The sequence below is a fragment of the Anabrus simplex genome, chromosome 8 (assembly GCF_040414725.1).
Source record: "Anabrus simplex isolate iqAnaSimp1 chromosome 8, ASM4041472v1, whole genome shotgun sequence".
Lineage (NCBI taxonomy): Eukaryota > Metazoa > Arthropoda > Insecta > Orthoptera > Tettigoniidae > Anabrus > Anabrus simplex.
In genome coordinates, this window is record NC_090272.1 from 109224171 (window position 1) to 109249427 (window position 25257).

The following is a 25257-nucleotide window of genomic DNA, read 5'->3' on the forward strand; positions in this document are numbered from 1 at the left end:
TTCTGCGCTGATTCAATATGATAACGCGCCGCCACATCGCTCCCTCATCGCCCGGGAATGGTTCCAGGAACATGCAGCGGAGGTCCAACGACTGCCATGGCCACCCAGGAGCCCCGATCTGAACCCTATAGAGCATATCTGGGATGTCCTGGAACGCAGGCTCCGTGCCATGGATCCTGCACCCACGAACAGACCAGCATTGGCGGCGGCTCTGCAAACGATTTGGTGTCAGCTGCATCCAGAGGACTACCAGGGACTTGTCGACTCACTTCCACGGCGTCTCACTGCAGTTCGCAGGGCCAGAGGAAGCCCTACACGCTATTAGGTGACTATCCCATGACATTTGCTAAGTCAGTGTATATTTACTGTAGTTTGTGTGTTCGACAGACTGACGAGCTTTAGTTACATTTGGAAAAAAGTTTTTATTGTAAGTTTGTGTAAATTATTGCCGGGATGAGTAGCTCATGTGATAGAGCGCTAGTCTCCTGGGATCAAGTTGGCGAGTCCGATCTCGGCTCAGTCCGGTCCTATTTTAAGATACTCATGTACACCAGCCTCGTGTCGGTAGATTTACCAGCACTTAAATGCTCGTTGAATCTCTAGTCTTCTCAGTCTTCTTGTAAGGCGCAGAGACGTGGACCATCCTCAAAAGTGATCGTGAACGGAGAGAAAGCTTTGAAATGTGGTGCTGGAGGAAAATGTTAAGGATTCCTTGGACAGCTCATCGCACGAACACATCAGTCCTGATCCAACTACAGATAAAAGTTCGTCTATCGTGTAAGGTCTCCCATCGGATCGTACGCTGCTTTGGACATATAATGCGCCGAGATGGTAGTCTTCAAAAGCTGATTGTTGAGGGCAAAGTCCAGGGAACCAGACAACGAGGACGAGTACCAACGTGATGGATTGACATGGTGAACGGCCCCCTACAGAGTTCTCTCAGAGCAACCACATTGAAAGCTTTAGATAGGGAAGAATGGCGGAGTATGGTTCATCGGCTAGAGGGCTGAATATTATGATAGTCACGACGCCTCAGTCATGAGGCAGAACGAAGAAGTAGAAGAAGAAGAAAATGAACTCCTGTGGAACAACTTGGCGTCCCCGAAAACCGCTAAAGTAGTTGGCGCGACTTTAAACCAATAATATTATTATTACAAATTACTGAAACCAATAATACATCTACCTTCCAGCGGTAATTTTATTGAATGATTTACAAGTGGTCATAAGTATTAAAATATAACGAGATGTAATAATTAAACATTCAGTGTCCTATAAAGACCTCATGTCATAATATTTAAATACACTGGCGGAAAAATATCCAAACACTATGAAGTAACGAATGTAGAACACGGAAATTTTAGCAATGTATTTGTTGAACTTATTTAATTCATAAAATGTACAAGTCTGCAGGTTAATATCCGTGCGAGAAAAGCCATCGCAAATGTGCCATGCTGGTCCATTAATAACCGGTGTAATCGCCTGACTGTTGAAAGCAAGCGTGCAAACGTGCATGCATTATGTCGTACATGTGCCAGACGTCAGCTTGTGGGATGGAATTCCATGCCTGTTACACTTGGTCGGTCAATACAGGGACGGTTAATGCCGGTTGTGGATGACGCTGGAGTTGTCGCCCAATGATGTTTCATAACTTACGTGTACGTAATCGAGCAGGCCCAGGGCAACATTTCGAAACTCTGTAGAGCACGTTGGGTTACAACAGCGTCATGGGAGGGGCGGTGGAGGTTGCATTATCCTGTCGAAAAACACTCCTGGTCTTCTTGCGAGAGTACCGTCTCGTGACCACTACTGCCAGAACGCATGCACAGCGGAGACATTCTTGCCAAGTAGTTCTGCGGTATCGCAGAAGGAAATCCACCTTCAGGTAGCCATATAATACGGCCTCGTTCAAGCGCAGTGAGCCGTTGATACTGGCCTCTTCGTCGTTGTAAAGGCGTTCTTGACCCACTCACAGTCACTCCGTCCAATCTCACAGGTAGTTAACGCTCTCGCACAGTACAGCCCGTATTTAAAGCAAACATGATGTACAAGGTAAGGAGCCGCTACTAGCGCCACACTAATGCGATTTGCGGGAAAATTAAATAAACGTCATATTCCAGTTGTATAAACACGGCTACCAACGTTCATTAATCGAGCACAACCTCTTCTTGGTGTTTGGGTACTTGTTTCCGCCAGTGTAACATGTCAGCACTGTAATACAATTTAGAATAAATAGCTTACGATCAATGTTTGAAAAGGCTGACTCCTTGACTGACTGGTCAGTATCCCAGTCTTCGACTCAGAGGACCGAGCGAATTGACCGCGCGGTTAGGGTCGCGTAGTTGTGAGTTTGAATTAGGTAGGTGGTGGGTTCGAATCACACCGTTGGCAGCCCTGAAGATGGTTTTCCATTTTAACATCAGGAAAATGTTGGGGGTGTACCATAATTAAGGCCACTGCCGCTACCTTCCTAATCTTATCCCCTTCCCAAACTTGTGACGACCGGGCGAGTTGGCCGTGCGCGTTGAGGCGCGCGGCTGTGAGCTTGCATCCGGGAGATAGTAGGTTCGAATCCCACTATCGGCAGCCCTGAAGATGGTTTTCCGTGGTTTCCCATTTTCACACCAGGCAAATGCTGGGGCTGTACCTTAATTAAGGCCACGGCCGCTTCCTTCCAACTCCTAGGCCTTTCCTCTCCCATCGTCGCCATAAGACCTATCTGTGTCGGAGCGACTTAAGGCCCCTAGCAAAAAAAAAAAATACTTGTGACGCCGAAAATATGTTGGTGCGACTTTAACCCTTTCACTCCCACTGGGACATATATGTCCCGCAAGGGCATCAAGCAATACTATTGGGATTTAATTCAGTTATAATAGCACAGGACCGTGTCCCAATGGTTATCTATAGATTTGTTACCTTTAGCATTGCCATAAATTTCCAGCAGATGGCACTTGTTCTAAGTTTTATTCATAGAATGGGAGATTATCCATACGGGTCACCGTTTTTGCGCCAATTCTCAGAGGTTACATTATTGTGTTCATTGTGTAACACACGTAGGTGCTTATAGCGATAATAAAACCACATTCTTGCATCTTACATATTATTATATCAGGTTAGTGCAATGTTATATCTAATTTCTTTACAATGGGACACATATAATCCATTGGTAGTTTTCGTTGGGACAAATAGTCCCAGTGGTATTTTATAACCTGGTTTACAAAATAGATTTTGTTTATTGTAGCTTAGATGACTTCAAAAAGACGACATTGGGAGGAAGTCTTTTCGAATGACAACCAACTGGCAGAGATTTTAGGGACAAATGAAGAAGATTCAGTGTCAGATTTGGACTTCCGCTCTGATGATGTTGCGGATGTAAATTACGTGCCTAGTGACAATGATTCGGTAGGTTTGGATGGTGATACTGCCTCAGAAGCAGACAAAAACGACAATTGCAGGGGAATTTAGACAGGAGCCAATGTCACTATTTGGCTAATGCTTCTGGAACGCTTGCTGCAAGATGGCAGGATTCTAAAGAATTGGTGGTACTTAGCAACTACCATGTGGCAAACGAAGTCGAAGTGCTAAAAAAAAGAAGAAAGATGGAAGTAGAGAAGTAGTTCCCTGCCTAGAATCAACATCATTCTACAATGAAATTATGGGAGGTGTAGATCTCTCAGATCGGAAAGTGGGAACATACGATTTTGATAGAAAATCTCAAAAGTGGTGGAGAAATGTTTTCATCAAGGTCCTCATGATGGCCGTTGTCAATTCTTGGATTTTGTATCAAGAAACCAAGCATAAAGAGATTCCGTTGCTGGAGTACATTATTCCCCTTGCAGAACAGATGACGGCTGTTGGCAAAGCAAATGCAACAGTAAAAAGGAAGAGGATATCTGGGCGACCTACCTCGGCATCAAAACTGATGTTGAATGTTGGAGGTCAGTTGCCGGTGGAAGGCAACACCAGAAGGCGATGTGTGAGGTGCTCAAAGCTGAAGAAAAAAACAAGAACCAAAACTCTCTGTACAATGTGTAAGCTCCCTCTGTGCAAGGACTACTTTGCACCTTATCAGACTTGATCTGTTACACCTAATCTAACCTACATGTGAAGTGTTCTAAACCTAATAATTTGATCTTATATATCATCGTTTTAAGTTTGGCTATTTAGTATTCAGTGTACCATATTTTGTATTTCATATTCTTATAAATAATGGTATTATTAATAAGGGTTGGCATCTTTCAAAATACACCACTGGGACATAAATGTCCCACACAGAAATACCAATGGGACACATATGTCCCACCCCTCTCAGAGGCACAACGTATCATATATTAATTTGATATTGAAATTATATACTAATTAGAAGTTCGTTGACCAGTAAATGCAAAGACATAACCCAATTTATGAAAAAATAAAATTGGTAGTGAAAGGGTTAAACCGCTAGCAAAAAAGACATTCATTCAGATCGTCCCACGTTCGACGTAGTTTACAACTGTGTATTATGAAATCCTATAGCTCAAGAACTGGGTTTTTTTGTATTCGTCTTGATACACATTTCTTCATTTGCATGTCCGGCTCCATGGCTAAATGGTTAGCGTGCTGGCCTTTGGCCACAGGGGTCCCGGGTTCGATTCCCGGCAGGGTCGGGAATTTTAACCTTAATTGGTTAATTTCCGTGGCACGGGGCCTGGGTGTATGTGTCGTCTTCATCATCATTTCATCCTCATCACGACGCGCAGGTCACCTACGGGTGTCAAATCAAAAGACCTGCATCTGGCGAGCCGAACTTGTCCTCGGACACTCCCGGCACTAAAAGCCATACGCCATTTCATTTGCATGGAACACATCTAACCAATAGAAAATGACGCAGTGGGGTGAATACATCGTTCCATACAGAGTTGCCGTCAGAAAGGACAGTTGGCCGTAACACTGAGCTAAGTTGGAGTATAATATTAATAACAATTAGAAGGTGATGATCAACATTAGAACGACCAAACCAGTCATTTTGACGCGTGAGATCTTTTCTTGCAGTAAATCCTACATATTGTGTAATATTCAGCCAAAATAGTACAGCTTTTAATCATTCTTTATGATATTCGTACCATAAAATTTTTCTACCTTATGTTGCTTTTTACGCTTTAAACTCGTATTGCTTTTCTTGAGATATTAATAATATCAAGGTAAAGTTGGAATTCAAGAGGAATATTTGGGCAAATATTAATTTATAGGACGATGAGTTAGGGATTCGAAAATTTATCAAGGGAAATTTTTGATAAATATCCAAGTTATGTGAAAATATTTAAGAAAAGATCTATACAATTCATAGGGAATCTGTCCCCTGGACGACAGCCCTATGTGCAGATCATTGATTGATTGATTGCTGTGAGCTTGCATCCGGGAGATAGTAGGTTCGAATCCCACTATCGGCAGCCCTAAAGATGGTTTTCCGTGGTTTCCCATTTTCACACCAGGCAAATGCTGGGGCTGTACCTTAATTAAGGCCACGGCCGCTTCCTTCCAACTCCTAGGCCTTTCCTATTCCATCGTCGCCATAAGACCTATCTGTGTCGGTGCGACGTAAAGCCCCGAGCAAAAAAGATTGATTGATTGATTGATTGATTGATTGATTGATTGATTGATTGATTGATTGATTGATTGATTGATTGATTGATTGATTGATTGATTGATTGATTGATTGATTGATTGATTGATTGATTGATTGATTGATTGATTGATTGATTGATTGATTGATTGACGATTTGTCTCCTTACCTAGAAGGAACATCACCCGTCAAAATAACCAGTAGATAATTAATTTGTTAAGCCATGTCAAATACCGTTTTCTTGCTGTTGTGAAAAAGGAAGGGGGGGGGGTCACATATTTGTAGGATAAACCATCAGATTTCATTACAGCAGCTGTAACAAGGACAAATTATGATATCCATTACAGACGATTGTTGCAAAGGAAAAGTTTATCCACACTGTGCGTAACAAATAGTGTAATTCGATTATCCGTCATAACTTGTTTTCCTACACTTAATAACATTAAATGACGAGGTATAAGTTTTTTCCGTATAACGCAGAGAATTATTATAGTATTGAGCAATATATTCGTGGTTTCAAAACCATAACCTACACTTATGTTTCACAGCTGTCAAATTGACGAGTCTTGGACTTTCAAGGTATGCTTTTAACCCCGGTCCTCGTAATGTTAAGCAAACTATATACCGTGAAAATTCCATCGTAAATATAAAACGTAGAAAACAAAATATTGGCTTACAAAATTATCAATGACGTATAATCCACCCCCTAATAAATATTAATTTTTGTTGCAAGCTGCTTTACGTCGCGCCGACACAGATAGTTGTTATGGTAGCAAAGGGATTGGAAATGGCTATGAGAGGGAAGAGAGCAGCCGTAGTCTTAATTAATTAATTTACAGCCCCAGTATTTGTTTGGCGCGAAACTGGGAAACCATCTTCAGGGTTGCCGAGGGGGTTCGAACCCATATCTCCCAAATGCAAATATTATTATTTTGTGGATGATAACATTCACTTCATTAGCTAGCTAAATGCACGTCGATTGACGCAGAATATACAGAATGAAGATGGAAAAGTGTGAGAGCATTAGCAAGGCACGAAATTTGACTTGTCACTTACCGGCTTTTGTAAGTATACACCGAATATATAATGTTAAACATGCTACCCTGTCAGCCTGAACCCGTGGACATAATCAAGAAACAGTATTGGAATCACGTACCTCATGTTTAAGTTGGAGGTCACGTTACTGACTATTCCCGTTAATGGAGACTTTTTCTGTTGTGCCGGGGAATCTGGCGAAGTGCTTTCCCTTGTTAATTCCACGAAAGCAGCGTATTTTGGTCACATCTACTTAATTGACAAATACAGTGTGATAAATCTGATCATAGAGGGCAATGTACAAGGAAAATGAAGACGTTGTTGTTGTTGTTGTTGTTGTTGTTGTTGTTGTTTTGGTCATCAGTCCATAGACGGGTGTAACTCAGCTCCCTATACCACCCTATACTCTGCTAAACTTTTCATTTCTACGTTACTATATCCTATATCTACTCCAATCTGTTTGTCATATTCTTACCTTCTTCTACCACTGCCTTTTTACCACCTGCACTTATCTCAAAAACTAACTGAATAAGTCCTGGGCCTCTTAAGATGTGTCCTGTCCTTCTGCCCCTTCCTCTAGTCAAATTTCGCCAGATCCTTCTCGTCTAACCAGTTCAATTCAGTATCTCTTCATCCGTGCTCGATCTAGCCACCTGAATTTCAGAATTCGTCTGTAACACCACATTTCCAAAGCTTCTATTCTTTCTTTTTCTGTGGTAGTTTTCGTCCGTGTTTCACTTCCATACAATGCTACACTCCAGAAGAAAGTCTTTAAAATCGTCTTTCTAATTCCTATATCAATGTTCGAAGTGAGAAAATTTCCTTTCTTAAGAAAGGTCTTCTCTGGTTGTGCTAGTCTGCATTTTATGTCTCCCTTAGTTTCGTCATCATTAGTTATTTTACTACCCAAGTAACAATATTCATCTACTTCCTTTTAAGACTTGATTTCCTAATCTAATATTTCCTGTAATACCTGACTTCTTTGGACTGCACTCCATTACATTTATTTTAGATTCAATTATTTCCACCTTGTACTCCATCTCCAAAACTGTGTGCGTACCACTCAGCAATTTATCCAGATCTTCTGGAGACTGAGATAAAATATCAATATCATCGGCAAATCTCAGAGTTATGATTTCCTCTCCTTGGATTGTGAATCCTTTTTCCAAATTTCTCTTCAAATTCCTTTACTGGTGTTACATATCAACACTGCAAAGCAGAGGTGCAGACTGCAGCCTTGCTTTACTCATTTATGGATTGCTGCTCTTTTTTCATAGCCTTCGATTCTCATCACTGCAGACTGATTTTTGTACAGATTGTATATCATTCTTCGCCTTCGGTATGTGATCCCGATCAACATTATCGAATGCTTTTTTATATATCTATGAATGTCAGGTACGTGGGCTTATCTTTATTAATTCGATGTTCTAAGTTAAGACGTAAAGTCAGGATTTCTTCACGTGTTCCTACATTTCTTCTGAGGTCAAACTGAACTTCTCCCAACTCAGCTTCAACTTGTTTTCCATTCTTCTCTAAATGAAGATGCAGATGGGGAAAAAAACAATTCTAGGGCAGAACATCCGACAGTGATTCGATATCCACGACACAACACTAATACGGAAAGCGTAAAAGACGGCTCTAGAAGAATATGAATACCGGCTTTTTGTATTGTAGAGTCCCTTCCATTTGTAGTTAAAAATTGGCATATCATATTCATGCATCACGTAAATCACCTGAGGGAAACTACATATCAAGAGTGAACGTGTGGAAACGAACCAATGAGCGCATGCACTTGTCCATGCTGATAAATAGTTTCCTGGCCCCAATATTAACAATGTAACTCACTTACTCATTTATTTCGCACAAAGCGTACGGTCCGGCGAAATGAGTTTTTACACAGTTTTTCCGAACGTGTTAATTTACTTTCAAATTTGTTGTTACATCGAAGGGGGTAAAGCAGTTACCAAATTAGTACTCTATATAGCATTGATTGTCGCCAGCAAACTGACAGCGTGCAATCGAATAAACATCGTTGCCCTTGACCTACAGACAGACCTTGCCTTCAAAACAAGTAAACCGAGCTCGATAGCTGCAGTCGCTTAAGTGCGGCCAGTATCCAGTAATCGGGAGACAGTGGGTTCGAGCCCCACTTTCGGCAGCCCTGAAGATGGTTTTCCGTGGTTTCCCATTTTCACACCAGGCAAATGCTGGGGCTGTACCTGAATTAAGGCCACGGCCGCTTTCTTCCACTTCCTAGGCCTCTCCTATCCCATCGTCGCCATAAGACCTATCTATGTCAGTGCGACGTAAAGCAAAACAAGTAAAACTAAACAACGAATATTATAATCATAACTTCTCTGATGGTATACTTTTCCCCTGTTATTTCGGATCCAAAGCAGGGTCAATCTTGTTCACCAACCATAGAGAATTGTTTTATTGTCGTGGTGCGCGAATATCGGTACTCGACTACTAATTAATAATAATGTTATTTGCATGACTTTCCTTCAGTTCCTACCCATTTTACGGACACCTTTGTGCTCAATTATGGTCTCGGAGGACGTCATTAAAGTCCCGGAAGCCAGGGCCGCGGAGATGTCGAAATGTGAAACGCCATATCGTACCTCCCCAACAATAGAGACACAACTCAAAAATGAGAGTTTTCAAGAAAACAAAGCTTATAAGTTTAAAACACCATATCAAATCAAGGGATGTATTTTACAGGAATATTTCTACCTGATAAAATGTAACGTACCTTGCATCACATTTGCACAGAGTTGAAACGAAATAACTATAACTAAGAAGTGTCAATATTCCTGACACGAAGTTCAGTATGCTGAATTGCTATAATGGCATTTGTGAATTCGCAAGAAATAAGGATTTACCGGGCGAGTTGGCCGTGTGTTTAGGGGTGCGCAGCTGTGAGCTTGCATGCGGGAGATAGAGGGTCCGAAGCACACTGTCGACAGCCCTGAAGATGATTTTCCGTGATTCCCCATATTTCACACCAGGCAAATGCTGGGGCTGTACCTTAATTAACGCGACGGCCGCTTCCTTACTACTCCCAGGCTTTTCCTATCCGATCGTCACCATAAGACATATCTGTGTCGGTGCGACGTAAAGCAAATTCAAAGAAAAGGATAAAGGAGTTACCACTCACATTTTGTAGATCGAAAGAGTTGTTTTGCATATGGTGCATGTCATAACTAGAAATGACATTTTCTGAGTTGTGTCACTATTCTTGCTAGGGTGCAGTATGATATTCATTAATACAGAGACTAAGATCATATTGTGCGTAGACATATACATTCTTTACATTCACTGTCGAAAATGAAAAGCACCGAGAATGAATTTCCAAATTAATCGTAATTTTGTAATCGTGTATACCATGCATGGGTGTGGAAATGATAATGTTTTTGGATTTTACGTCCCACTAACTATATTTTTACGATTTTTGGAGACGACGAGGTGCCGAAATTTAGTCCCCCAGGAGTTCTTTTTACGTGCCAGTAAATGTACCGACACGAAGCTGACGTATTTGCGCACCTTCAGATACGACCGGACTGAGTCAGGATCAAACCTGCCAAGCTGGAGTCAGAAGGCCAATGCCTCAGCCGTCTGAGCCACTCAGCCCGGCACGTGTAAATGATTAGACTTATAATGATCTGTGCCGTTGACTATTATTACACGAGTGCTTTATTCGTACCGCTACATTCGTAGTTGTAGTGTCATCAGACATGAATGGAGTGTCGAACTGTCAGTCAATACAGTGATCGAAAGTCACTGAACAACGAGAATATCTCGTAGTCGCCTTACACAGTACCACTAGCATTAGTTGGAGTTTGACAGGGGCCGCATGTTTTATGTCCGTGAGGTCAGATGGTCCTATCGTGCAATCACCAGATTCTGGAATTACAATATCACAGTGGCACGATATTGGAACCAGTGTCTGTAGGCATATTAGCCCACCCACACACTTCGCATAGGTTTCAGTCGACTATGACAGACCACATCAAAAGAGGAAAACATATTGTCACCAAGCATTACGCTACGAAATGACATCTTTGTTTAGCTTCAGGGCACAATTCGCTGGATCCTCTCCAGAACTTCACATCATCCCCTACGTTTCTTGAGGACCTGTGTCGCACCACATGCATAGTGACAGTAGTAGTGCCGTAACCGGGCGGATAGTGAGAGATGTCCCATCATCTTCAGTGATAGTGATATACAGAATGACCCAAAAGTTCGTTAACATTTGACGAAGCAATACTACACGGAATATTGGACATAGAGAGGCAATAATTGGCGCTCATGATTGGCATGACATGGGGTTTTATTGACACCGAAATAAAGTACACAAAATGGCCAACAGATGGCGCTTGACAGTAACACATCCGCATGAGATCTGTGTATGGTATAAAAGGAGTTGTCGTGAGAGAGGGCGTAAGATTCGCCTACAATCGCGGCATGATGACTTTACCAGTAAAGGCACTGTTAGTGAAGCTTTATTTACTTTATATTGGTGTCAATAAAACCCCATGTCATGCCCATCATGTGCATCAGTCATTACCTGTCTACCTCCAATATTCCTTGAAGTATTGCCTCGTTAAATGTTAACGCACTTTTTAGTCATCCTGTATCTCGAATCTGTATTGCAACCGATGAACATCATGTTGTCCGTCTTGGTAGCGTAACGGTTATAGTTACTACCTGCCGTCATAGGAGGCCGAGGTTTGCAACATGGCTGGTACGTGATTAGCAAGGTGGTAAATGCAGTTCTCCTTCTCTGGAGTTGTGACTGAAGAGACCTGCGCCATCTCGAGGAACACGGAGGCACGAGTTTAATATTACCATCATGTCGGATAAAGAGGACACATTCTGTCAAGGTTATCGAGAGACACACAGGTGTTACTCATGGAAACAGTGTGAAGGGCCGTAGGTTACGATTTCCGATCACTTATGATAATGAATCGGACTCCAACAATAGAGCGGTACGTGTGTCATATACATCCGTATGCGTTACCTGTCATGATACTGCACTCTGGCGCAGTTTTCCAGCAAGATAATGTAAAGGACAAATGCTTAAAATAATGTACTTACACGTAAAATAATCACCTCCACCAACCCCAACAACAACGATAACGATGACAACAACAACAAATAGACAATGTTCATCTACACATTTGTTAATGGACTAACTCCACTTTCTTGAGATATTCCATGGCCAGCAGGGTCACTTGATCTTTCCCCGACAGAACATTTGTGGGATGAGTTCGGACATTAACCCTGTGTTGATCTGAAGAATATCGACGGCTAGTTCAGATAACTGTGGGTCAGTTGAATACCTGCTGGCAAAAACGTTGTAACCCTCACTTTTCTAGAATGCTGGGTTTCCGTGTATAAACGATGTATGCGGTCAGAGTGAGGCATGTAGGAAGTTATGTTGGCAAACTTGAACGTTAAGCGCCTTTTTTCGTTTGTTTAGATTTCGCCATGGATCTTGCCGGTGCAGAAACGTTCTGTCAATGGAAAAATTTGCATTTTGAGGGTTACAACGTTACAACGTCGTAAATAATAATAATAATAATAATAATAATAATAATAATAATAATAATAATAATAATAATAATAAACGTATAACTTCGCTACCATATGTAGGCATTCTATTTTGACGCAATTTAGGCTGCCTCGTGTGAATTTTGACGTTCCATGTTACACTAACACATAGCAGTGTAAACCGGATATGAATTCTTTAATTGATTTTGTCGGGTGACCAGATGTGTCACCAGACATCTTTCACTTGCCGGGATTGCACCACATGGACTTTATAATGGATATTATTCCTCTCTTATTCTTTATCTGCTTACCCTCCAGGGTCGGTTTTACTCTCGGACTCAGCCAGGGATCCCACCTCTACCGCCTCAAGGGCAGTGTCCTGGAGCTTCAGACTCTGGGTCGCGAGATACAAATGGGGAGGATAACCAGTACCTCGCCCAGGCGACCTCACTTACTATGCTGAACAGGGGCCTGGCGGGGGATCGGAAGATTGGAAGGGATAGACAAGGAAGACGGAAGGAAACGGCCGTGGCCTTATGTTAGATACCATCCCGGCATTTGCCTGGAGGAGAAGTGGGAATCAACGACAAACCACTTCCAGGATGGTTGAGGTTGGAATCGAACCCACCTTTACTCAGTTGACCTCCCGAGGCTGAGTGGACCCCGATCCAGCTCTCGTACCACTTTTTAAAATTCCAAGGCAGAGCCGGGAATCGAACCCGGGCCTCCGGGGGTGGCAGCTAATCACACTAACCACTACACCACAGAGGCGGACTTTCTTTCTCTCTTCAAACATATAACTTCATCTGAGAGCTCGAACCCCTATTTTGGGATCCGGAGGATGACACACTATGTATATACCACTGATCCAGAGAGGAAGCGTCCGAGGTAGTGCCGCAACTTACTAGCGTTACACCAGTAGTATCAATCAATCAATCAATCAATCAATCAATCAATCAATCAATCAATCAATCAATCAATCAATCAATCAATCAATCGCCACTGATCTGTATTTATGACTGTCACTTCTACACTTTTCCATCGGTGTTCGCGACCGCTTTAACGAATTATTTATAGTTGTGTCAATAGGGCACGAATTAGAAGAAATATGGATTCTTCCTGACCTAACTAGCAAGATGCCCAAACTTGTTCAATGTAGATCATTATCCTTGAGGTTTATTAAAGATGAAGTCGGTCAACACCACTAGCAAATAACGGATGGACTGCGGGCTGATGTGACAGAAGAAGTAAATGCATCAGAAAATACCCATTTTCCCCACAAATAATCTTGCTGAACATGGAGTCATATTTAGTTGTAGTTCGTTAACGACTTCCACTATATAACCTCATCATGACTTAACACGATGAAAAAATTAAAATAAATCTAATTTCATTAACGATGGTGCTCATTCTGGCATTAATTAATTAATTAATTAATTCAACTCGGGGTCATAGTGGCAAAGTTCTTTGACTAGTGGCAAAGTTGATTTTAAATTCTGAAGCATTCAATATATTATACTATCTAAGGAATGCATATCAAAGATTTAACACATCTTTCATCAAGAGATACAAATCAAGTGTGTTATTTACAACAATTGATCATTTAAGATTTTATAAAGCACAACTACCGAGCTCGATAGCAGCAGTCGTGTAAGTGCGGCCAGTATCCAGTATTCGGGAGACAGTAGGTTCGAACCCCACTATCGGCAGCCCTGAAGATGGTTTTTCGTGGTTTCCCATTTTAACGCCAGGCAAATGCTGGGGCTGTACCTTAATTAATGCCACGGCCACTTCCTTCCCACTCCTAGCCCTTTCCTGTCCCATCGTCGCCATAAGACCTATCTGTGTCGGTGCGACGTAAAGCAACTAGCAAAAAAAAAGTACAACTGGTATTTTCCAAGAATACCATCAAGAGTATAATGGACAATTTAACTGTTTTATCTATCATATGACTTACAATTTTAACAAAATTTCTAAGATCTCATTTTAAATGTCGTAACCATACATCAATATTTTAATGTGTCTTTCCAATTTTAATAATATCTAATTTGTATTTCTGATATATTAATTCTAATGTATTATAGTTGATGATGTCCCTTAGGGGACGAAACATGTACTAAATATAATAAATTATATATTGTATTGAATAGGCGGACCACTTAGTTAAAATATTTAAGTTTATCTTGAATATGTACTAATTGATTATAGTCAATACAGGTTTAGTATTACTTGAAATGAAGTTGTTAAAGCTTACCACTTGTAAAGTAAGGACTGAAATGTTAACAAAAAGAGAAATGAGAGGTATAATTTGGTGGCTGATGGGTGTATATAAGAATAAAGTTCTAAGACAAAAAATAAAGAAAATCTATTCATTTTATGCAATAAGGACGTGGAAGTTCATCACTTACTAAAGTACTGTAAAGAAACAAGAGAGAAATATATAGATGGATAGGATATAATAAAATCGATAACGAACATGAATTTTACACCATTGCTAAATTACTAGACAGAGAATGGAAGGTCTCTGGAAAACAGCAAAACTTTGTAATATCATAAGAGGAATGTGGGAAAATAAATTAAAAGAGCATGAAAAAAGAGAAAGTAAGGAAGGAGAAGATATATAATTACGTGTAGGTGTAAGGATATTAATTTTTTCTGAAGTTTTAAACCGCACGTGAATTAAATATAGGCAGTCAGGCGTTCTTCCAGTTATTAAATTCATTCAAAAGGTAGACAATTCAAGCACTAATACAACTGAGGGAGGGTAAGATACTTGTATTTCCTATACTATATAATGAGGTTAACATCTAGGACAAAATAAATAAATAATCTGAAAAAAAAATACAATCTACGTAGGTGGATCAAAAGGTTAGTTGCACTAACGCGCCGCAGCAGCGCGCTGTGTGTCGCAAACGTGGGCACAGCGGAGAAAAGGACAAACACAGCCAACACGTCTGTTAGGCAGGTCGCTGTGGTGTCTCGTCTAGTACTGTGTGAATAGCGGCAAAATGCAATGGTGCGTCAACTGGACGTTCACTCCAAATTACGAGGTGCGTGCGAAAATCCGATTCCTATGGGCCAAAAGGAAGAATTACACGGACATTCATCGTGAAATTAGTGCTGTGTATAGGGAGCGGGCCATTTCCCGGCAAGGTATCGTAAAGTGGTGTCAGCAATTCGAAGCCGGACGCACGGATATCACGGACAACCATCGCGAAGGCAGGCCCGCAACGTCCAGGACCCGTGAAAAGGTCAACAGTGTGAATGCGATCATTAGACTGAACCGGCGCATTAAACAGAGAGAAATCGCGACGCAGCTGAACATGTCGTATGGCAGTGTGTTCGCCATTGTTCACGAGGACCTTGGATATGGTAAGCTGTGTCAAACAGGGGTCCCACGTCTTCTCACCGATGACCATAAGGGACACCGTTTCCAATCCTCCCTGGCATTTTTTGCAGCGCTGTGCTGCAGACGGCAACGGGTTTCTGCGGCGAATCGTCACAGGCGACGAAACGTGGGTCCACCAATTCACCCCCTAAACGAAGCGAACATCAATGGAATGGGTGCACCCCGCATCATCACAACGAAAGAAGGCCAAGGTTCAACCTTCAGCCGGTAAGGTTATAGCGACAGTGTTCTTTGACATGGAGGGTTTGCTGCACGTGGAATTCATGCCGAAAGGAACGACGATCAACGCGGCGTCGTATTGTCAAACGTTGCACCGGTTTCGTAAAGCGATTAAAGAGAAGCGCCGAGGGAAGTTGAGCGCCGGTGTGATTTTGTTGCATGATAATGCAACACCTCACAAGGCCCGCCAAACGAGAGAACTGCTGCAGCGTTTCAAGTGGGAGGTCTGGCAACATCCACCCTACAGTCCCGACCTAGCGCCTTGTGACTTTCATCTGTTCGGTAAGCTCGAAACGGAGCTCGGTGGTCGACGTTTCCAGACCGATAAGGAGGTGAAGGCCGCTGTCTCCGAGTGATTGCAGAACGCTGGAGGAAATTTCTGTGCATCCGGCATCGACAAGTTGGTTGTGCGTTCGTAGAAATGTTTGGAGTCTCTTGCAAACTATGTGGAAAAGTGACGTTACAGTGTTTGTCGTTATAGTCGTGTTGCTGTTGTATAGGTAGTGTAATAAATGGCCATAACTGGGAAGTGCAACTTATTTTCTGATCTGCTCTCGTAGAAATAGGTTGAAATAGTGAATAAGCTTAATTGTGTTTAATGTTTTATATGTATGTACTAAATCATATTTTGGAGTGCAATAAATAATTCCTCCCTCCCCAGTTTCTGGTGATCCGAGATTGGGGGAGGGGAGTATTTTATTCTATTCTATACTTAGGGTGTGTATGTTTCCAGGATGGTATTCAGCAAATGAAAACTCGAAGAGCAGCAAAGCTAAGGCAGTGAGCTTACATTTGCAATGAACAATATTCTGTGAAAAGAGGAAATTAGTTGTCAGATCAAATGATCTTTTAATTTTCTATTTTTAGACTGAATTCGCTGTTCAGGAATTAAAGCACGGTGTACTTATGATAACTTTTTCTTAAACTGGAAGAAACACACTTGAAAGTAGCGTGAAAAATTGCTGATACGGACAGGTAGGAGGGATGTCAAGAGAGGATTCACAGGCAGAATATAAATGACAACTTACGAATGAACTCGATGGATGAAGCTGTTCATATGAACTTGGAGGGGTCTTTTTATTATTACATTACATGTCATTACTTCCAACCATAGTACAACACCATTGATTGAGATTGAGCAACTACTACCCCCCTAAATCTATAGCTAACTATCTACTACATCTACTCTGTAGTATCCCACACATGTGCGGATAGCCACCACCACAAAGATGCTACCTCTACAACTATCTACCCTAACTACTTAGCTACATTATTCTAACTAAGACTATGTTTAAAAAACTGACCGGTAGCGGCATCCCCACTGGTAAGGAAACGTGTCATCCAACACGCTGATACCGCCACCAGTCCTGCATCGTGAGGCCGGATACCGAACCCACACACCCTGGCTGACAATGTGTTTCTCACCATTCCTTACGTAACAGGCCGCATGTTGCGGAAGCCTGTCCATCACTCGGCCTGTCACACTCTTATGTCCTGTCTAGCCAGATGGAGGGGTCTTAGGATGGGAATGATGCAGTCTGCCGCGGAGAGTAAGTGAAGCAGAAGTGGATCAAAGTGTTGACGGCTGGATTAATTTTATAATGAGGGGAGGTGTGAGATGAAATGTGGCCACAGTGTTATTTAGATATTGAGATTTGTCGAGGTGTTAGGATGGGAATGATGCAGTCTGCCGCGGAGAGTAAGTGAAGCAGAAGTGGATCAAAGTGTTGACGGCTGGATTCATTTTATAATGAGGGGAGGTGTGAGATGAAATGTGGCCACAGTGTTATTTAGATATTGAGATTTGTCGAGGTGGTTTGTTAACCTACAGAGACGCTATGGGTCATAACAATTTAAAATAATTATAATGACATTGGTTTTACGCGTGACTAACTACTTTTATGGCTTTTTGGAGACACCGAGGTGCCGATAATTTTTCCCGAACGAGTTATTTTTTAACATGCTCTCTACTGTCACGAAGTTGGCTTTTTTGAGGAATTTGAAATAGGCCTAATGGACTAAGCTAAGATGAAACTCGCTAACTTGCGGTAATGCTGCGCATTATGGTTTTAAGAGAAAGAACAAAGATGCAACCATCCTTTATTAACACTAATCAAAGAGAAAAAAGTTGAAGGGGTCCGACACTTCGAAAAATGAAGATATCGGTCAAAGAAAGACTAGGGCCACGAAGAGCGTGAAAATGAAAGACTCCCTAGGCCTCGCAGTACAGTACAGTCGGGGGCAGAAAATGACAAGATTTGACCAAGGGAGGTTGGATGTATGTATGTTCAGTCCTCAGCCCTAAGGCTGGTTGGATCCTCAACAGCTCTGCCATCAGCTGCCAAAGATGACCTAGGCATCACTGAAGAGGCGTGCTAGGTAAGTTGGGGAGTGTGGTAGTCTCCCTTTGCTTTCCTCACTGAGCCAAAGTTGCTAATACATATAAGTATGCCAAGCGCACTGAAATGCATGCATCAACCGGCCCTATGAGCAACATTTTCACACCATTCATAGCAGGGACTGGCTGCGTAAGAATGACATTGCTAGCATCACTCATACCTGAGTCACTTTCAGAAAATAACAAAATTTCCTTAGCCTATACCAGAGGACATAGTGCACTGCGAACACTAGGTCCCGCCAAAAGGCATGAGGTTGGATAGGATAAATGAAAGTGAGGAGCCTGGCACAATTAAATGGAAGCAATGCCAGGACTCAAGTAAGGGTCCCGTGGTCACCAACTCACGTTCACAACTTGTGATCCCCTTTTAGTCGCCTCTTCATGTTATTCTACCGTCTCCACTCACGGGGGACAACTTGGGCTGGAAGGACTACGTATAGCTAGGTGTAGCTTAGGTATAGCTTATATATTAATTTACACCATATATAGTATAATAAAACTTCATCATGTATATTTTGTAACAATGTTATTGTTTTACGTCCCACTAACCTTTTACGATTTTCGGAGACGCCGAGGTCCCGCAGGAGTTCTTTAACGTGCGGGTAAATCTTCCCACACGAGGCTGACGTATTTGAGTACCTTCAAATACCACTGGAATGTGCCACGATCGAGCCTGCCAAGTTGGGCTCAGAAGGCCAGCGCCTCAAGCATTTGAGCCGCTCAGCCCGCGTCTTGTATATTTTACACGTTCAGTGGAAAAAATAATTATGAACAAGAGATGAAACAAAAGTTCTCGGCAATGCTCAGCCTGCCACATAGCCCTAGGCTTTTGTAGTCAGATGTGCTTAACAGGCCATTTTAGAGCCAAAGGTGAACATTTTTCAAATGCCTTTTGAAACTAATATTGTATATGAGTTTTAGCAGCGTAAGTCTCCAATTAGAAAGAATAGGCGTGTAATCAAGTTAAAAAGTTCCCACCCGATAGCAAACATATTACAGTACATTGTCCATGCTGTGGAGCAAATTAAGTACAATCTGAGCCATATTTCTTGACTCAAAAGGCACGCCTGGTGGTCATGCTCATTGAGGCGTAAAGGGTTTTTTGTTTTACACCCAAGTTCCCCAGTTTGAGTCCCGTTGGTGGAAATAATTAAACCTTGAGAGGGTAGGATAGGTGGTGGTATACAATTCATAATCAATGGGTTGAATAGCAAACCCCTAGGATCAATTCCATATCTCTCTGCAGTACTCATATGGACTGGGTTTGTTATTACGCTGTTGATGGCGATTTATTCGTCGGATGGATACGTTAAGCCTTGAGCAGACCCAGTGGTGATATTCGACGGAAATAGGCTATGGGCTTTTCCCTCACCCTGCCTCATCATCATCATCATCATCATCATCATAGTAGTCGTCAAAACACTCAACTTGCAGTCATTACACTGGATACCGAAACACATTCCACTCGCATAAATATCTACCCGTTTGGAGGCTCAGGTTCGATTCCAGGCTCTACCACGGAATTTGAAAATTGGTACGATGTGTGGAACGCACTCCACTCAGCCTCGGGTGGTCAATTGAGTAACGGAGCGGTCGATTCCCACCTCAGCCATCGCCAAAGGGGTTTTGCTCGGTTTCTCACTTCTCCTTCAGGCAAATGCCGGGATGGTACCTAGCTTACGGTCATAGCCCCTTCCTTTTCCTCTTCCTTGTCTATCCCTTCCAAACTTCTGATCCCCCACACAATACCCATATTCATCATAGCAGGTGAGGCCTCCTGGGCGAGGTAAAGGACCTCCTCCCCATTCTCATGCTCCAGAACACTGCCGTTGAGGAGGTAGAGGTTGGATCCCTCGCTGAGTCCGAAGTAAAAACTAACCCCGGAAGGTAAACTGATTATGAAAGAAAGAAAGAAAGAAAGAAAGAAATGTTCGCTCGTTCGTTAGGGAGTAACTATCTCCTTGGCCTACGATTTTACCAACAAATAAATAAATACTGCAAACAACGCATTATCATGGCCAATGGATTCGTATCCGAGTGCTTGGGCATTACTGCTTACACACACATGTTATTTGACATTGTACTTTATTTCAATTAGACGAGGTAGTTTGACAACCTAGTGAAGACATTCCTTAAAAATGTTTACCGTGTGAGGAGGACGAGTATTACCATGGGGGCAAATGTCTGTTGGAAGCTCTGCTATGAGTGGCAATACGTTGAAACACACACTTACCACTGCTCATAGTTCATAAGTATAATATTAGGTTTCATATTTTAATTTTTACTGTAAATTATTTATAAAATTAGAAATAAGAAATGAAAATGTTCTGTAAGTGGGCAGAAATACCTGTTGAACAATAAATCAAATAAATCAAATACGTATGGCCCCAGGATGTCTTGGATTCGTCGCTGAACAGTAAACCATTCTGAAATCACGACTACAGGAAACCGATTGTCGTATGTCATTGCTTCCCAGATCACATGACACAAGCATCTGGTGGTAATAATAATAATAATAATAATAATAATAATAATAATAATATGGCAACTGGCCTCCGGTGACACCTGATACAAGTCTTTGGAACTGATTCCCATGGGTGACCTGCACGTATGCAAAGATGGGGCCCTTCCTAGGATCAAACCTGCTGTTGAAAATGGCACAAACATCTAGTCCCCGATCCAGAAGACATAGCCAGTGGAGTTTGAAATATCCAACCCTGCCAGAAACGAAACCCGGGGCACCTTGGACGTACAGTTACCCACAAAGCCAGGCATAACATTCAAAATCTTAATAAAATAAGTCCATAAGATAAAAAGCTCGAAAGCAAAAACAGTATTGAAGTGTTCATCTCAAAGCCACTATAATCGAGAACCTGTCCTCCCACCGCTAAATACGATATGTATTCCTTATCGTGAACCAGCGACTTAGCTGCGTGGTTCGAGCCGTCTAGCTGTTTGCTTGCATTCCGATGGGCTCAAAGCACTTTGTCATTAACCCTGAAGGTAGTTTTATGTTTTCTCCCTTTTTGAAACCAGGCAAATTCTGGGGCTTTACCCTAATTGACTAAGACCACGATCGTTTCCTTTCCAGTCCTAGACGTGTTCTCTCCCATCGTCCCCCCCAAAAAACAAATATAAATAAAAGGATAGGCAGTGTCAGGTCAGTGAGTTGGCCGTGCGGTTAGGGACGCGTAGCTATGAACTTGCATTCAGAAAATAGTGGGTTCGAATCCCACTGTCGGCAGTCCTGAAGATGGTTTTTCGTGGTTTTCCATTTTCACACCAGGCAAATGCTGGCTTAGTACCTTAATTAAGGCCACGGCCGCTTCCTTCCCACTCCTAGCCCTTTCCTATTCTATCGTCCCCATTAGACCTAGCTGTGTCGGTGAGACGTAAAGTCAATTGTTATAAAAGAAAAATATTTCGGAGCCTATTTACATACCTCAAACGCGTCAGGTTTGACCTTTGTTCCACCACGCATATTTAACTGGGGTTTAAGGTTTGAAATCATAAGGTACCTCAGGCATTAGAACTGAACTTTAGTTCCGGAGTTGCAAGATCGAACATGATCATGTTACGATAAGTTTCAATGCATTTAGCCTTATTTTACAGACGTTGTAGTGTCAAAAGCCTGAAAACAGAATGACGATAAAATTAACTAATCTACAACGATTTGAGGTCTACGTTTCCATTGACTGGACTGAAAATTTTGTCAAGATTTTGACAGTTTGGTTCATTTCTCGTACTATTTTTGGATGATTTTTTTGAGATAGTGACACATAGCTACTATGTATGACCGTCTAACGTAAGGCCTCTCATGGGTTATGCACCGGTGCATTGCGCGGCACAAGGTGCAAAAGACGACTTCGCAAGGTAGACCAGAGTGCAGACTCCCACTCTTCGCTTTGAGAAATAGAGCTCTCTTTCTCTTTCCCTACGCCTGTCTCACTCGCTCCACCTTTCTCCTACTTCCTCACTTTCTCTGCAGCGCTCCACAACCCGAGCAGGGTTGAGCCGAGCTTAGCCGAGTCGCTCCGAGACAAAACGCTGCTCCGAACCGAGCCCAGATGGACGCATGCACGGTACACAGAAGCTCTGCACCTCGTGTTGCACGCGTGAGAGTTTGAGCGTTTGAAACGTCCTGGTTTAATGCAAGATCATTTGGTCATTCTTAAGTTCACCAGCTTAAAATCTAACTTCTTCTTCTTCTTCTTCTTCTTCTTCTTCTTTCCTGGCCGTATATGCACCCATTAAACGGGCACCTCTTAGCTCGCTCAGGGTCGGCTCGTCTGACTCGGAGAATGTATGTCCGAAGTTCTTGCATCAGATCTAATGGCACTCAACTTTTCCTTAGGGCATCCTCGGTAGTTCGTTTCAATGTTGCCTTAAGACGCCCTCTTCCTCCCTTCTGTTCTTCGATAACAAGAGCTTTCTGTACTAGATGGTGTTAATTACATCTTCTGACGTGACAATAACAGCGGAGCTTTCTCTCTCCACCTTATAGCTGATGGGCATAATTTTAAAACATCCTAGAATATGCTCATTGCACACTTTGTTATGCAGAGTGACATATAGTATTTTCGATGATCTTACAGCATCTGCCTTGCCCAACATTAGGGCAGGTCGGACAGTTGGTTTTTTACACTTTGCCCTTTAAACGGATTGGCTTCCGCTTATCACTCAGAACACCAGTTAGAGACTGCCATTTAGCCCAACCAAAACTGATGCGGTGGTCGACATCTGCGTCGGTATTACCATCAGGTGTGATTATTGATCCAACTGGGCCAACTTGCTTGGGCAGGCCAAAGCTTAAGAACATTCACTCTGTCTTCTTGCGAGTTACTCTGAATCCAACTCAATATAACATGAATTTTTCTGGACATTTATTGGCTTCTGCAAAGATGTATTTAAGTAAATATTCATATGCAGACCTCTGTATTCAACCTGAATCTCACAGAAAGCAATAAATTCCACCAAAGTAACCGAGAGACCAGTTGAGATGCTTTCTACACCGTTTAAATATTCGATTCCATATTCTAATTCAGAAAACTTCAGATGGAATGTAAACTGAGAAACCTCTTTGGAATTATTCACACACATTACTTTCGTTTTGCTGATGGTCTAACGTTGCACTAACACACTCAAAGTTTTTGACGACGCAAGGATGGGAAGGAAGCGTCCGTAGGCTTAATTCGGGTACAGCCTCAGCATTTGCCTTGTATGAAAATGGTAAACCACGGAAAACCATCTTTAGGGCTGCCTCCCCGCCGGTGTGATTTGAGCTCACCACCTCCCGAATGCAAGCTCACAGCAACATGACCCTAACCGCACCGCCAATTCACGCGTTACCCATGTTTTAACAACATTACATACTTTCAATGAGGGACAATTAAAATTAATCTCTAACTCGTCATATGTTAACACTACCTTAGGTTGCGGACTTCTCAGTAGAAATAACGTTAGTTGTTTTATTCACATTACAGTAGCTTGGCAGATGCGTAAATAATCTAGTCATAACATGGACATGTGCTGCTTGCATAACAAGAATGACGAATGCACAAGAGTGATAACTTTATGTCGTTGTTTCTACGTCGTACTAAATGTGTCATTCCTATAGGTCTTCTTTTAAGTGATGGTCAGTTTAGTTGTGTATTTTTAAATTTATTTATTTATTATGTTTTACTTATTTGCGGTAGTTATCAATTCATTAATTAGTTCGTTGTAAACCGTTTCTGGTTTTTTACCCACTGTGGGTGGGGCACGCAGACGAAGAATACACCCACGGTATCCCCTGCATGTCGTAAGAGGCGACTAAAAGGGGCGAGCAAGGGATGATTCTATTAGAACCATGAAGCTACTTGTGATTAGTACCACCTCGCGAGGAACACCATGGGTCGCCTTTACTTGCGCGTTAGGTACCAAATAGGATTGTGATTAGTAGCAACAGAGTGCGTTGCCGGCTTTTACAGTGCCTGTGATTAGTACCACTTTTGAAGCGACACCATGGTTCTGGTTTCCCTATGATTAAACACACTATATTAGGAACACCAAGGGATAGTGCGAGTCCCTGTGGTTAGTACACGTATGCGATGAACACCATAGGTTTGCGTTGCCTGTAAATGGTGCCGCAATGTGCGAAACACCATAGGTCTGTATTACATGTGCGAATTTCATTACCTGTGAGTAGTAAGATAATGTGTGAAATACTGCGCGTCTACGCTACTTTGATTAGTATCGCAACATGACAAACACCATGGTTCTACTGTCCTAATGATAAGTACCATTATAACGGACCGATGCCACGGATATTGGGCCCCTTTAGACTACAGGTATCATTGATTCAGTATTATGCTATAGCAGCAGTCCCTTGTTCAGTAATATTATTCTTTAACGTCAGTGTCTGTGAATGTGAGGCATTGCGTGTCGGATCCACTGATTGTTTTAAATTCATATTCATCAATTCATTTTTCGTCCTCACGTTTTGAATTCTGATCAGTGGAGGATTTTGGACTTATAATTTGTCATTACATTTCTTCTCATTTCGTACCATTAGGGGCCGATGACCCAGATGTTAGGCCCCTTTAACATCAAGCATCATCACCATCAGTTTCTGGTTTCTGTTAAATTGGCTGCCTCGTGAGACTAAAGAGCTGAAATATTACTGTCGTTGGTATTTGTCTGCGAGTCATCCAAATTCTGAATGGATATGCCACTTAATTTCATCAGGATGGTGGGCAAAGTAAAACAAAAATCACATTCATGTCTTTGATATTTCAGTGACTGTCAGTGGGGCCATCCGAAGAGTAACGGCTAAATTACTATCATCACCTTCATGGTTTATCAGGGCACCCAGCCGCCCGTATGGGAAACCATCCTTCAGAGCCATATGGCTTGTATTACTTGTAGCATCTCAGGTGCCTCAACGCATGTGATATAATTTATGACCAAAATAAAAGCAATTATATTGACTGTTCAAGAAGTGAATAATTTTTCCTGAACTATTTAGGCGATGCTGAAGTTCTAGCACGGTACTGCTGATCTAGG